Raw genomic sequence first — 16,314 nt, 5'->3', positions numbered from 1 at the left:
CCTTTGAAGTTACGAAAAAAAATGAAAACTAGAGCTTTGGCGACACTTGGGTCTATTCTTCTTGTATTGAGGTAGAAAAGACCCCTTTCCACCTGTAATCTCAGAAATGATCTCTGCCAGACCAGGACCAAAAAGGGTCTTACCCTTATAAATTGTATTGTATTGGGTACTTGTAAAGCGCGACTAACCACCCATAAGGGTCTCAAGGCGCTGCTCATTTTATCGACCTTAGAAGGATGAAAGGCTAAGTGGACCTCGCCGGGGATCGAGCCTGCAACCCTTGGGTTGCTACAGAGCTCAGCCACAGTGCCTTAGCATGCTGAGCTATCTGCCTTTACCTTATAAAGGTAAAGACAAGAGCGTGGACTTGGAAGTAACGTCAGCTGACCAAGATTTTAGCCATAGGGCTCTGCGAGCTAGAACCGCAAAGCTAGACATCTTGGCTCCTAGTCTAATGGCTTGCATGTTGGCATCAGAAATAAAGGAATTAGCCAGTTTAAGAGCCTTGATCCTATCTTGGTTCTCCTCTAAAGAAGTTTCCTCTAAAATCATCTCAGATAAAGCATTACACCAATAAGATGCTGCGCTCGCAACAGTAGTAATACTAGCAGCAGGTTGCTTTTGAAATCCCTGATGAATATACATCTTCTTTAAATAAGCATCAAGCTTCTTATCCATGGGATCCTTAAAAGAACAGCTATCCTCCATATGAATCTTGGTTCTTTTGGCTAGAGTAGAAATAGTTCCTTCTACCTTAGGCACAGTGCACCACGAATCCCAAATGGAGTCAGCAAAAGGAAACATTTTTTGAATACGGGAGAGGGGGAAAAAGGAATCCCTGGTTTATCCCATTCCTGAGTGATAATTTCCGACATACGGTCTGAAACAGGAAATGCCTCCACAGAAGAAGGAACATCATAGTATTTATTAAGTTTACTAGATTTATTAGGGTTGACAGAGACAGAAGGGTCGGAGTCGTCCAACGTAGCCACTACCTCCTTCCTTTAGAAATAAACAAAGGTGTTCAAGCTTAAATCTGAAATGAACTTCTTTAGAATCAAAGGATTTATACTGTCAGAATCAGAATTCTCACCTTCAGAAGCTACAGAGGTATCCTCCTCCTCAGACTTATAGGAGAGGTCAACTATCGCAGAGAAAGATGTGACAGACACCTTATTAGCAGAAAAATGAAGTGGTTTCCTCTTGCGCTTCCCTGCAATAGCAGATAAAGCTGAAGATCCGCAGAAGATATCTGAGCAGCAAAATTCCCTGATAAAAAAAATCACCTCCAGGAGGTTGAGAGGAACCGCAGGGCACTGTATGTGAAACCATTGAGGCTTGGGACGTTTGAGGAGAAAGCTGTGGCATATCCTGAACAGCATTATCCTGAGAAACAATAGGCTCAGAAGGCAGTAATTTATCTTTAAACTTTAGGGTCCTAGCTAAACAGGAGCAAAATTGCATAGGCAAAACAATTTGGGCCTCTAAACACAAACATTTATCAAAAGAAACAGACTCCTGTTCAGTGTCCATAGCTGTATTAATACCCAAAAATTAAAGGAATGAAAAATTATTTGAAAATGACTACTGTCACTTTAAGAAGAAAATTATTTCCTCAGAGCGCAAAAACACTAAGTATACCAAAAATAATGAAGAAAAAAAAAAACGCCTCTACACCTCAGTCAGCCTAAGGTGCCCTACCTGAACCTTGAAAAGGAGTTCAAATGCCAAAAACTCTTCTGCAGATCGGTCAAGCGAGTCGTCACAGAAAAATGATGCCGCTCCGCTCAGTATCTCAAGCGGAAGAGTGGAAGTCACATGACCGGCAGAAAGAGAAACTGCGCAACACTAAAAGCGTGCGTCTTTATAGAAATCCTCAGAGTTAAAAAGAAACCGGGGATGTAAATGTTGATCCAAACATCCAAAAATACCCAAATAAAAAGTAATATTTCCTCAGAGGTACCGTCCCATAAACAATAAGGGAAGACATTAACTCCTTAGTCTCCACACAAACAATAAGTGCATGCACACTGCCCCAAAATAAATCCTACCCAAAGGTTTATGTCCCAAAAAAATTGTTGCAGAAATAATTGCAAGTCTCCAAGACCTAGAAGACAAAAGCACTTACCTGCAAATCCAGCTGTCGGGCAGAAAGACATCTCACAAAGTGTGAAAGGACACATACTCCTATCAGAGACCTGTAGACAAAAAGAGAGAACAAAGTAACCAACTCTAGCTTTCTACAGCAGGGGTAGCAGAATGTTAGAAGTAAAACAAAGACAACCTCGCCACCTTCTAACTGCTAAAAGCCACCACTACTCTTACTAAAGAGATGGACTTGTTTGCAGGAAAAAAATACCCATAAAAGTATTAAATATCTTTCTGACACCAACTATGCATATCCTTCATTGACAGAGGCAAAGAGTATGAGTGGGGGTTATGGGTAACAGAAGTGACACTTAACAGCTCTGCTGGGGTGCTTTTTGCCTCCTCTTGCTGGCCAGGAGTGAATATCCCACTAGTAATTGGAATGACGTCATGGACTCTCCATGTCTTAGGAAAGAAACAGAATTTATGCTTACCTGATAAATTACTTTCTCTTGTGATGTATCGAGTCCACGGATTCATCCTTTACTTGTGGGATATTCTCCTTCCCAACATGAAGTGGCAAAGAGAGCACACAGCAGAGCTGTCCATATAGCTCCCCCTCCAGCTCCACCCCCCAGTCATTCGACCGAAGGTTAGGAAGAAAAAGGAGAAACCATAGGGTGCAGTGGTAACTGTAGTTAAAACAAAAAAGCTACCTGACTTAATAGCCAGGGCGGGCCGTGGACTCGATACATCACAAGAGAAAGTAATTTATCAGGTAAGCATAAATTCTGTTTTCTCTTGTAAGATGTATCGAGTCCACGGATTCATCCTTTACTCGTGGGATACCAATACCAAAGCTTTAGGACACGGATGAAGGGAGGGAACAAGACAGGTACCTTAAACGTAAGGCACCACTGCTTGTAAAACCTTTCTCCAAAAAATAGCCTCCGAAGAAGCAAAAGTATCGAATTTGGAAAAAGTATGCAGCGAAGACCAAGTCGTTGCCTTACAAATTTGTTCAACAGAAGCCTCTTTCTTTCTTTTTTTTTTTTTTTAAAAGAAGCTTTATTCATATCAAACAGAAGTAGATGTCATAAAATGTATGCACATTGCACACGGCAGAAATGATATAATACAATATGTCAATGAGTCAATTAATTATTAAGATTAACCCCTCTATTGATTGCTAAAGTACATGGAATAAATAATGCATAATGATATCAATCTGCAAATTATACTCTAAGATGGGGGTCAATAGTTATAAACACATTGTCCAGTGCAGTGTACTTCTTTCTGATCCCCAATTTTAGCACTTCAGACCTCTCATGGATCTTATGTAAAGTCACTTGTACGCAGTTTTGGGGATATGCAGGGATAATATTTAACATAACAAACAGGAAAAACAAAAAAAACTTGTGTCAAGAGACACCAATAACCAGAAAAGATGTCATTTTTATATTTAGTTATACCTACGGCTATTATACTCATGTAAAGAAAAAAGATTTAGGAAAATAGGCATTACATAAAACCTTAAATACATTTGCGCAGGCCCCATCGCAAGTTTATCCAGACCGTCTTAATGGAGATATGAAGAAAGGGTAGTCGTATCCTATAATGTCAGAGCCCTGCTGCATTTAAGTGGGTTGGTATTAATAGGTTATAATAGGCATCATTCAGCTAACCAATAAAATAAAAAGGGTATTGCAGGCCGAGGGGAAAATTCAATATTGGGGCTATTAGGAGTGTGTAATGGCAGACAAGTGGCGGCATCCCAGTTACATAATATATACATGCCCCCCCCACCCGCTACCGCGGCCGCCAGCCACGAGTGAGGCAACAGAAAGTATGTTTAATGTGCGCGCCATTACCATGGATGATAATGCCATATACAACTTGAAAGTTATGGGCTAAGGAAATGTTTGTCTCCCCCTGCCACCAAACAACCTCCCATGTCATGGGCCTCTCAAGAAAAAAAAAAAAGTGTTGATAAGTTAATAGCATAGTAACGACATGACAAGTTAGTAAGACATACTTATTTTGAGTACACATTCAAAACCATAAAGCGCCATAACAAACGGTTATAACAAATCCAAACAACACAGCAAACCTTATATTTGAGTCTTTAAGATTGTCACAAGAGGAGTCTGTTGATAAATGTGCGGTGGAGTACTATCAACCCCGGAATATGTCTGCTTGCCAAACAGAGCATTAGCACCCACAAAGAAGGTAGTTAGGCAGGAATGGGTTTCTCCCCTCGGCAGCTTAGGAAGTTTGGTAGTGATAGTGACAGGGGAGGATGCGGGGTAGTTCATAATCCCTGGAGGGTTATACCACAGATCAGGATCCTCCGCATGCCATGTACAGTCTAAGTTTTCATCTAGGACCGTGACTAAGGTAGATGGGCTTAAAGTCTCCAAGTTTGCAACCATCCCCGGGCTCCCCAAAAGCCCACGTGGCACCCGCATCAGCTCCGAGTCCTGTTTTACCCATAGCTGCAATCTTGCTGGGACGTTGGAATCTTTCATCATAGGAGTAATAGGAGGTTTTCGCTGCTTACCAGTATTGACACTCATATGTGCTAAACCCAGGTTCTCCATCTGGGGATGGTTCAGTGTTGTTCCAGGCGCCATCTTAGATGAAACAGTAATGTGTCCTTTACTTGGCAGATCTGATATTAGGGGGAGACCTATAGCTTGCAAGTTGTGCCGGTATGATGTTTCCGCTGCTCTATATTTATTGCCTTCGGTTGTTGAAGCGGATGTTATATTAGAGCAACCGCCCGGCTGTATAGCCGCTCCAAATCTCAGCATGGTGGTTTGCTTATCTTCCCCGGGCTTTATATTTGCAGCTGGCTCACTCACCCCGGGTTGCTGTAGCGCCGACTCCGCTGCGTTAGTGGCTTCTATTCTTTCCATGAAAGAAAGTATATCTTGCTCCGAAGGAGCTTTAGCTATCAATGCTTGCATCAGGGCTTCTAATTTAGCTAGACGAGGATCCAAAGCAGTGGGAGAGTCATTGACCCACATTGTGGCTAGTTGATTTTGGCGATTGTCCTCACTGTATACTTGCGATGCCCGAAGAGTTATGCCTATTTTAGTGAGAAAGGCTGTTATATTCTGCAATATTTATTGTAGGTATTTGAGATGACCAGTTCTGGCTAGACACCCCTGGAATCCAGGGGGGGGAACGTTGCCTGTAAGGTCGCCGCCGCTACAGGCCTTGATCGTCCTATTCCGCCTCCAGGATCATTAACACAGCAACTAATGTTGTAATCTTGTATATGGTCGAGAAACAGCTCGTACTGGTGTCAGATGCTGTAGGGTTGAAGCAATAACCGGCGGATTATTAGCTTTTCTCCCGGAGCTACAGAAGAGTTCGACTGCACAGAGCCGCTGCTTGGACACGCCCCCCAGAAGCCTCATTTTTAAAAGCCCATGTGGAAGCCACAGCTCTGGTAGAATGAGCAGTAATTATTTCGGGAGGCTGCTGGCCAGCAGTCTCATAGGCCAAACGGATGATGCTTTTCAGCCAAAAGGAAAGAGAGGTAGCAGTCGCCTTCTGACCTCTCCTCTTACCAGAATAGATAAACAATGAAGGTGTTTGTCTGAAATCCTTAGTTGCTTGTAAAACATAATTTATGCTTACCTGATAAATTTATTTCTCTTGTGGTGTATCCAGTCCACTGATCATCCATTACTTGTGGGATATTCTCCTTCCCAACAGGAAGCTGCAAGAGGACCACCCACAGCAGAGCTGTCTATATAGCTCCTCCTCTCCCTGCCACCTCCAGTCATTCAACCGAAGACAAGCAAGAGAAAGGGGAAACCAAAGGGTGCAGTGGTGACTGAAGTTTAAAAATAAAATATACCTGCCTTAAAATGACAGGGCGGGCCGTGGACTGGATACACCACAAGAGAAATAAATTTATCAGGTAAGCATAAATTATGTTTTCTCTTGTAAGGTGTATCCAGTCCACGGATCATCGATTACTTGTGGGATACCAATACCAAAGCTATAGGACACGGATGAAGGAAAGGACAAGGCAGGTACTTAAACGGAAGGTACCACTGCCTGCAAAACCTCTCCCCCAAAAATAGCCTCCGAAGAAGCAAAAGTATCAAATTTATAGAACTTTGAAAAAGTATGAAGCGAAGACCAAGTCGCCGCCTTACAAATCTGTTCAACAGAAGCCTCATTCTTAAAAGCCCATGTGGAAGCTACCGCTCTAGTAGAATGAGCTGTAATCCTTTCAGGAGGCTGCTGACCAGCATAAGTCTCATAAGCTAAGCATATTATACTCCTTAGCCAAAACGAAAGAAGTTGCCGAAGCCTTTTGGCCTCTCCTCTGTCCAGAGTAGACAACAAACAATGCAGATGTTTGACGAAAATCTTTAGTAGCTTGTAAATAAAACTTTAAAGCACGAACCACGTCAAGATTAAGTAATAGACGTTCCTTCTTTGAAGAAGGATTAGGACACAGTGACGGAACAACAATCTCCTGATTGATATTCCTATTAGATACCACCTTAGGTAAAACCCAGGCTTGGTACGCAAAACTACCTTATCTGCATGGAAGATCAGATAAGGGGAATCACACTAAGGCAGATAACTCAGAAACTCTACGAGCCGAGGAGATAGCTACCAAAAACAGAACTTTCCAAGATAAAAGCTTGATATCTATGGAATGCAAGGGTTCAAACGGAACCCCTTGAAGAACTTTAAGAACTAGATTTAAACTCCATGGCGGAGCAACAGGTTTAAACACAGGCTTGATTCTAACTAAAGCCTGACAAAATGCCTGAACGTCTGGAACATCCGCCAGACGCTTGTGCAAAAGAATAGACAAAGCAGAAATCTGTCCCTTTAAGGAACTCGCTGACAAACCCTTCTCCAATCCATCTTGGAGAAAAGACAATATCCTAGGAATCCTGACCTTACTCCATGAGTAACCCTTGGATTCAAACCAATGAAGATATTTACACCATATCTTATGATAGATTTTCCTGGTGACAGGCTTTTGTGCCTGAATTAAGGAATCAATGACTGACTCGGAGAAGCCACGCTTTGATAAAATCAAGCGTTCAATCTCCAGGCAGTCAGTCGCAGAGAAATTAGATTTGGATGGTTGAAAGGACCCTGAAGAAGAAGATCCTGTCTTAGAGGCAGAGTCCATGGTGGAAAGGATGACATGTCCACCAGATCTGCATACCAAGTCCTGCGTGGCCACGCAGGTGCTATCAAAATCACTGATGCTCTCTCCTGCTTGATTTTGGCAATCAGACGAGGGAGCAGAGGAAATGGTGGAAACACATAAGCCAGGTTGAAGGACCAAGGCACTGCTAGAGCATCTATCAGCGCTGCCTTGGGATCCCTGGACCTGGACCCGTAACAAGGAAGCTTGGCGTTCTGGCGAGACGCCATGAGATCCAGTTCTGGTTTGCCCCAATGTTGAATCAACTGTGCAAACACTTCCGGCTGGAGCTCCCACTTCCCCGGATGAAAAGTCTGTCGACTTAGAAAATCAGCCTCCCAGTTCTCTACTCCTGGGATATGGATAGCCGATAGGTGGCAAGAGTGAATCTCTGCCCAACGAATTATCTTTGAAACCTCCAACATCGCTAGGGAACTCCTTGTTCCCCCTTGATGGTTGATGTAAGCTACAGTCGTGATGTTGTCCGACTGAAATCTGATGAACCTCATTGTCGCTAGCTGAGGCCAAGCCTGAAGAGCATTGAATATCGCTCTTAGTTCCAGAAAGTTTATAGGGAGGAGAACCTCCTCCTGAGTCCACAATCCCTGAGCCTTCAGGGAGTTCCAGACTGCCCCCCAGCCCAGAAGGATGGCATCGGTAGTTACTATTGTCCAATCTGGCCTGCGAAAGGTCATACCTTTGGACAGATGGACCCGAGATAGCCACCACAGAAGAGAATCCCTGGTCTCTTGATCCAGATTTAGTAGAGGGGACAAATCTGTGTAATCCCCATTCCACTGACTGAGCATGCAGAGTTGCAGCGGTCTGAGATGTAGGCGGGCAAACTGAACTATGTCCATTGCCGCTACCATTAAGACGATTACTTCCATACACTGAGCCACCGAAGGGCGAGAAGTAGAATAAAGAACACGGCAAGAATTTAGAAGTTTTGATAACCTGTCCTCTGTCAGGTAAATCCTCATTTCTACAGAATATATCAGAGTTCCCAGAAAGGAAACTCTTGTGAGAGGGGATAGAGAACTCTTCTTTTTGTTCACCTTCCACCCATGCGACCTCAGGAATGCCAGAAAGATGTCGGTATGAGACTTGGCAATTTGGAAATTTGACGCCTGTATCAGAATGTCGTCTAAGTAAGGGGCTACTGCTATGCCCCACGGCCTTAGGACCGCCAGAAGTGATCCCAGAACCTTCGTAAAGATTCTTGGAGCTGTAGCTAACCCAAAGGGAAGAGCCACAAACTGGTAATGCCTGTCTAGGAAGGCAAACCTGAGAAACCGATGATGATCATTGTGTATCGGAATGTGAAGATAAGCATCCTTTAAGTCCACAGTAGTCATGTATTGACCCTCCTGGATCATAGGTAGGATGGTTCGAATAGTCTCCATCTTGAATGATGGGACCCTGAGAAATTTGTTTAGGATCTTGAGATCTAATATTGGTCTGGTCTGAAGGTTCCCTTTTTTTTGGGAACCACAAATAGATTTGAATAGAAACCTTGACCCTGTTCCTCCTTTGGACTGGGTGGATCACTCCCATAACTTGGAGGTCTTGAACACAATGTAAGAATACCTCTCTCTTTATCTGGTTTGCAGATAATTGTGAAAGGTGAAACCTCCCTTTTGGAGGGGAAGCTCTGAAGTCCAGAAGATATCCCTGGGACACAATTTCCAACGCCCAGGGATCCTGGACATCTCTTGCCCAAACCTGGGCGAAGAGAGAAAGTCTGCCCCCTACTAGATCCGTTACCGGATCGGGGGCCAAGCCTTCATGCTGTCTTAGAGGCAGCAGCAGGTTTCTTGGCCTGCTTACCTTTGTTCCAAGTCTGGTTAAGTCTCCAGACCGGCTTGGACTGGGAAAATTTCCCTCTTGTTTTGTATTAGAGGAAGTTGATGCCGCACTCGTCTTAAAGTTTCGAAAGGCACGAAAATTAGTTTGTTTGGTCCTTAACTTGTTAGACCTATCCTGAGGTAGGGCATGACCTTTTCCTCCAGTAATATCAGAAATGATCTCCTTCAATCCAGGCCCAAATAGGGTCTGCCCCTTGAAGGGAATATTAAGAAGCTTAGACTTTGAAGTAACGTCAGCTGACCATGATTTGAGCCATAGCGCCCTACGCGCCTGAATAGCAAAACCAGAATTCTTACCCATTAGTTTAGTTAAATGAACAATGGCATCAGAAACAAATGAATTGGCTAGCTTAAGTGCCCTAAGCTTGTCAAGTATATCATCCAATGGGGTCTCTACCTGTAAGGCCTCTTCCAGAGACTCAAACCAGAAGGCCGCAGCAGCAGTGACCGGGGCAATGCATGCAAGAGGCTGTAGAATAAAACCTTGTTGAATAAACATTTTCTTAAGGTAACCCTCTAACTTTTTATCCATTGGATCTAAGAAAGCACAACTGTCCTCGACAGGGATAGTAGTACGCTTAGCTAGAGTAGAAACTGCTCCCTCCACCTTAGGGACCGTTTGCCATAAGTCCCATGTGGCAGAATCTATGGGAAACATTTTCTTAAAGACAGGAGGGGGAGAGAACGGAACACCTGGTCTATCCCATTGCTTAGTAATAATCTCTGAAAACCTTTTAGGTATTGGAAAAACATCAGAGTAAACAGGCACTGCATAGTATTTATCCCATCTGCACATTTTCTCTGGCACTATAATGGTGTCAGTCATTCAGAGTAGCTAAAACCTCCCCGAGCAACAAGCAGAGGTGTTCAAGCTTAAATTTAAATGTTGACATATCAGAATCAGGTTGAAGCATCTTCCCTGAGTCAGAAAAATCACCCACAGAAAGAAGCTCTCCTTCCTCAGCTTCTGCATATTGTGAGGGGGTATCAGACATAGCTACTAAAGCGTCAGAGTGCTCTGTATTACTTCTAACTCCAGAGCTGTCTCGCTTTCCTCGTAACCCAGGTAGTCTGGATAATACCGCTGAAAGGGTATTATCCATGACTGCAGCCATGTCTGTAAAGTAAACGCCATGGGCGCGCTAGATGTTCTTGGCGCCTCTTGAGCGGGAGTCCCTTGAGCGGGAGTTAAAGGTTCTGACAACTGAGGCGAGTTAGTCGGCATAACTTCCCCCTTGACAGTTTCCTCTGGTGATAAATCTTTTAAAGACAGAATATGGTCTTTATATCTTAAAGTGAAATCAGTACATTTGGTACACATTCTAAGAGGGGGTTCCACCATGGCTTCTAAACATAATGAACAAGGAGTTTCCTCTATGTCAGACATGTTTAAACAGACTAGCAAAGAGACCAGTAAGCTTGGAAAACACTTCAATGAAAGTAAACAAGCAAAAAATAAAAACGGTACTGTGCCTTTAAGAAAAATGAAAAAGGTCAGAATTTGAAAAACAGTGATAAAAAGCAGTAAATCAAACAAAATTTTTACAGTGTGTATAATAGGCTAACAGAGCATTGCACCCACTTGCAAATGGATGATTAACCCCTTAGTTTCAAAAACGGATCTGCTGTGGCCCTACCTTCCCATACAATCGACTTTGGAAAGCACAAAAACCCTTCAGAGAGGTCCTAAGCATTCAGGGAACTCCTTCAGGGAAACTGGATGTCTCAGTCTGCAAAATCTAATGCGCATTTAGGCACGAAATTAGGCCCCTCCCACTTATGTATTCACAGTGAAAGGCCAAACAAAACTATCCGTAGGCAAAAGTTAGCCAGCCATGTGGAAAAAACTAAGCCCCAATAAAGTTTTATCACCAATATGCATATAAAAAACGTTTAAGCACTTCCAGCAAACTTTTTATATGTCAGAAATGTGAAAAATAATAAGAGTATTACCTCTAACAGCAAGCATGATACTAGTTCTTGTTAAATCACTGTAATCAGGCTTACCTCAGATAAATCCGGTATTAACAGCATTTTCTAGCATTTACATTTCTCTAGAAAAATTTAAACTGCACATACCTCATAGCAGGAAACCCTGCACGCCATTCCCCAGCTGAAGTTACCTCTCTCTTCAGTTATGTGTGAGAACGGCAATGGATCTTAGTTACAACCTGCTAAGATCATTAAAGACCACAGGCAGACTCTTCTTCTACTTTCTGCCTGAGGCTAAAATAGTACAACTCCGGTACCATTTGAAAATAACAAACTTTTGATAGAAGATAAACTAAATAAAAACACCACATCTCTAGCTACTTCCTTTCTTGTCGAGAGCTGCAAGAGAATGACTGGAGGTGGCAGGTAGAGGAGGAGCTATATAGACAGCTCTGCTGTGGGTGGTCCTCTTGCAGCTTCCTGTTGGGAAGGAGAATATCCCACAAGTAATGGATGATCCGTGGACTGGATACACCTTACAAGAGAAATAGAACTTTAAAGCACGAACCACATCAAGATTGTGTAACATACGTTCCTTCTTCGAAGAAGGATTAGGACACAGAGAAGGAACAACAATTTCCTTGTTCATATTCTTATTAGACACAACCTTAGGAAGAAAACCGGGTTTGGTACGCAAAACTACCTTATCTGCATGGAAAACCAGGTAAGGTGAATCACACTGTAAAGCAGATAACTCAAACTCTTCGAGCAGAAGAGATAGCTACCAAAAACAAAACTTTCTAAGATAAAAGCTTAATATCTATGGAATGTAAAGGTTCAAACGGAAACCTTTGCAGAACTGAAAGGACTAAATTCAGACTCCATGGCGGAGCCACAGGTCTATAAACAGGCTTGATTCTGACTAAAGCCTGACTAAACGCTTGAACGTCTGGTACCTCTGCCAGACGTTTGTGTAAAAGAATAGACAAAGCAGATATCTGTCCTTTTAAGGAACTATCTGATAATCCTTTCTCCAATCCTTCTTGGAGAAAGGACAATATCCTGGGAATCCTAATCTTACTCCATGAGCAACCCTTGGATTCACACCAAATAAGATATTTTCGCCAAATCTTATGGTAGATTTTCCTGGTGACAGGCATTCTAGCCTGAATCAGGGTATCAATAACCGACTCAAAGAAACCACGCTTTGATAGAATTAGGCGTTCAATCTCCAAGCAGTCAGACGCAGAGAAATTAGATTTGGATGCTTGAAAGGACCTTGTATTAGAAGGTCCTGCCTCATTGGTAGTGTCCATGGTGGGACAGATGACATGTCCACTAGGTCTGCATACCAGGTCCTGCGTGGCCACGCAGGCGCTATCAGAATCACTGAAGCCCTCTCCTGCTTGATTCTGGCAACCAGACGAGGGAGGAGAGGAATAGGTGGAAAAACATAGGCCAGATTGAAGGACCAAGGCGCTGCTAGAGCATCTATCAGCACCGCCTGGGGATCCCGGGACCTGGTCCCGCAAAGAGGAAGTTTGGTGTTCTGATGGGACGCTATCAGATCCAATTCTGGAGTGCCCCATAGCTGAGTCAGCTGGGCAAATACCTCCGGGTGGAGTTCCCACTCCCCCGGGTGAAAAGTCTGACGACTTAGAAAATCCGCCTCCCAGTTGTCTACTCCTGGGATGTGAATTGCTGAGAGATGGCAGGAGTGATCCTCCGCCCACCTGATTATTTTGGTTACTTCCGTCATTGCTAGGGAACTCCTTGTTCCCCCTTGATGATTGACGTAAGCTACAGTCGTGATGTTGTCCGACTGAAATCTGATGAATTTGGCCGCGGCTAGCTGAGGCCATGCCTGAAGCGCGTTGAATATCGCCCTCAGTTCCAGAATGTTTATCGGGAGAAGAGCTTCTTCCCGAGACCATAAGCCCTGAGCTTTCAGGGAGTACCAGACTGCACCCCAGCCAAACAGACTGGCGTCGGTCGTTACGATGATCCACTCTGGTCTGCGGAAACACATTCCCTGAGACAGGTGATCCTGAGACAACCACCAGAGAAGAGAATCTCTGGTCCCCTGGTCCAGCTGTATTTGAGGAGACAAATCTGCATAATCCCCATTCCACTGTTTGAGCATGCATAGTTGCAGTGGTCTGAGGTGTATCCGTGCAAAAGGGACTATGTCCATTGCCGTTACCATTAATCCGATTGTCTCCATGCACTGAGCTACAGATGGCCGAGGAATGGAATGAAGGGCTCGGCAAGAGGTTAAGAGTTTTAACTTTCTGACCTCCGTCAGAAATATTTTCATTTCTACCAAGTCTATCAGAGTTCCTAGGAAGGAAACTCTTGTGAGGGGGGAGAGAGAACTCTTTTTTATGTTCATCTTCCACCCATGAGACCTCAGAAAGGCCAATACAATTTCTGTGTGAGACTTGGCTCTTTGGAAAGTCGACGCCTGAATTAAGATGTCGTCTAGATAAGGCGCCACTGCTATGCCCCGCGGTCTTAGAACCGCCAGGAGGGACCCTAGCACCTTTGTGAAAATTCTGGGAGCAGTGGCCAACCCGAAAGGAAGAGCCACAAACTGGTAATGCTTGTCCAGAACCTGAGAAACTGGTGATGATCTTTGTGGATAGGAATGTGCAGATACGCATCCTTTAAATCCACGGTGGTCATATATTGACCCTCCTGGATCATTGGTAAGATTGTCCGAATGGTCTCCATCTTGAATGATTGGAGTCTGAGGAATTTGTTTAGAATTTTGAGATCCAGGATTGGTCTGAAAGTTCCTTCTTTCTTGGGAACCACAAACAGGTTTGAGTAAAAACCCAGCCCTTGTTTAGCAATTGGAACTGGGTGGATCACTCCCATTGTATGTAGGTCTTCTACACAGCGTAAGAACGCCTCTTTCTTTGTCTGTTCTGTAGACAGATGAGAAATGTGGAACCTTCCCCTTGGAGGGGAGTCCTTGAATTCTAGAAGATATCCCTGGGATACAATCTCTAAGGCCCAGGGATCGAGTACATCTCTTGCCCAGGCCTGAGCGAAGAGAGAGAGTCTGCCACCTACTAGATCCGGTCCCGGATCGGGGGCTACCCCTTCATGCTGTCTTGGAGGCAGCTGCAGGCTTCTTGGCCTGTTTACCCTTGTTCCAGCCCTGGTAAGGTTTCCAGGCTGACCTGGGTTGGGAAGCGTTACCCTCTTGCTTTGCAGCAGGGGAGGATGATGCGAGACCGCTCCTGAAATTCCGAAAGGAACGAAAATGATTTTGTTTGTTCTTTATCTTGAAAGACTTGTCCTGAGGGAGAGCATAGCCTTTTCCCCCAGTGATTTCTGAAATAATCTCTTTCAATTCAGGCCCGAAGAGGGTCTTTCGTTTGAAAGGGATGTTCAAGAGTTTGGATTTTGACGACACATCGGCCGACCAGGACTTTAGCCATAGCGCCCTGCACGCTAAAATGGCGAAAACCTGAATTCTTTGCCGCTAACTTAGCTAGTTGGAAAGCGGCATCTGTGATAGCCAGCTTAAGAGCCTTAATTCTGTCCATAATGTCCTCATATGAGGTCTCCGTCTGGAGCGCATCTTCCAGCGCCTCGAACCAGAAGGCAGCTGCAGTAGTTACAGGAACAATGCATGCAATAGGTTGGAGAAGAAAACCTTGTTGAACAAAAATTTTCTTAAGTAAACCCTCTAATTTTTTATCCATTGGGTCTATGAAAGCACAACTGTCTTCAATTGGTATGGTTGTGCGTTTAGCAAGTGAAGAAATAGCCCCCTCCACCTTAGGGACCGTCTGCCACGAGTCCCGCATGGGGTCAGATATGGGGAACATTTTCTTAAAAACAGGAGGGGGAATGAAGGGAATACCTGGTCTATCCCACTCCCTAGTAACGATATCCGCAATCCTCTTAGGGACCGGGAACACATCAGTGTAAAAAGGAACTTCCAGGTACTTGTCCATTTTACACAATTTCTCTGGAACCACCATAGGGTCACAGTCAACCAGAGTAACTAATACCTCCCTGAGCAAACAGCGGAGGTGTTCTAGTTTAAATTTAAAAGCCAATATATCTGAATCTGTCTGAGGAGAAACCTTTCCTGAATCAGAAATTTCTCCCTCAGACAGCACATCCCTCCCCCCAACTTCAGAGCGTTGTGAGGGTATATCGGATACGGCTACTAAAGCGTCAGAATGCTCATTATCTGTTCTTAAAACAGAGTTATCACGCTTTGCAGGTAACACGGGCAGTTTAGATAAGAACTCTGAGAGGGTATTATTCATAACTGCCGCCAAGTCTTGCAAGGTAAAAGAGTTAGACGCACTAGAGGTGCTAGGCGTCGTTTGAGCGGGCGTAACTGGTTGTGACACTTGGGGAGAAGTTGACGGGCTAACCTCGTTACCTTCTGTCTGAGAATCATCTTGGGCCACATTTTTAAGTGTAACAATATGTTCTTTAAAGTGTATAGACATATCAGTACAAGTGGGACACATTCTGAGACGGGGTTCCACCATGGCTTCTAAACACATTGAACAAGGATTTTCCTTGGTGTCAGACATGTTAAACAGACTAGTAGTAAGACAAGCAGGCTTGGAAATCACTTTAATCAAATAAAAACACACTTTGGAAAAAAACGTTACTGTGCCTTTAAGAGATAAAAAAAGGCACACAATTTTGCAAAACAGTGAAAAAATGCAGCAAACTGTTCGAAATTTTTACAGTATGTACCTAAAGCATTAGTAAGATTGCACCACTAGCAATAAAAACGATTAACCCCTTAATGCCCAAACCGGATAGACAGTAAGCAAAAAAAAAAAAAAAAACGGTTGCTGTGGCCCTACCTGCCCTTAGGAACCAGATTTGTGGGGAAAAAGCTTCTTATAGGCCCTCAAACTGCAGCAGGATTCTCCATGTGAAACAGCCTGAACTTCTAGTCAAATATAACTGCGCATCTGAGGCGTGAAATTAGGCCCCTCCCACCTCACTAAGGTGCTTGTGAGGCCTAAAGAAACACTCCAAAATGTTTTAATATTAGCCATGTGGGTAACAACCCCTGAAAGAAACCCAAAGGAACCTTCAAAGTGTCTCAAAAAACGATATTTTCAATAAAAACCGTTTGCCTTGAAAGTAGTGTCAACCAGCATAAACTAGCCCTGTTATGTAAGCTTGAAATTCCATACTTAGTCTCTGAATACAGCTTACCCTTCCCTCATGGGGATATTA

The 16,314-nt window shown here is 43.8% G+C and overlaps 1 protein-coding gene across 1 annotated transcript in view; it reads right to left on the bottom strand.

The window, feature by feature from the left end:
• Positions 1-16,314, bottom strand: part of PALS1 (protein associated with LIN7 1, MAGUK p55 family member) — a 304,998-nt gene that overhangs the window by 56,395 nt on the left and 232,289 nt on the right. The gene's annotated exons all lie outside the window — the stretch shown is intronic.

This window comes from Bombina bombina, chromosome 1 (assembly GCF_027579735.1).
Source record: "Bombina bombina isolate aBomBom1 chromosome 1, aBomBom1.pri, whole genome shotgun sequence".
Lineage (NCBI taxonomy): Eukaryota > Metazoa > Chordata > Amphibia > Anura > Bombinatoridae > Bombina > Bombina bombina.
This window is presented reverse-complemented; position numbering and strand designations above follow the sequence as displayed.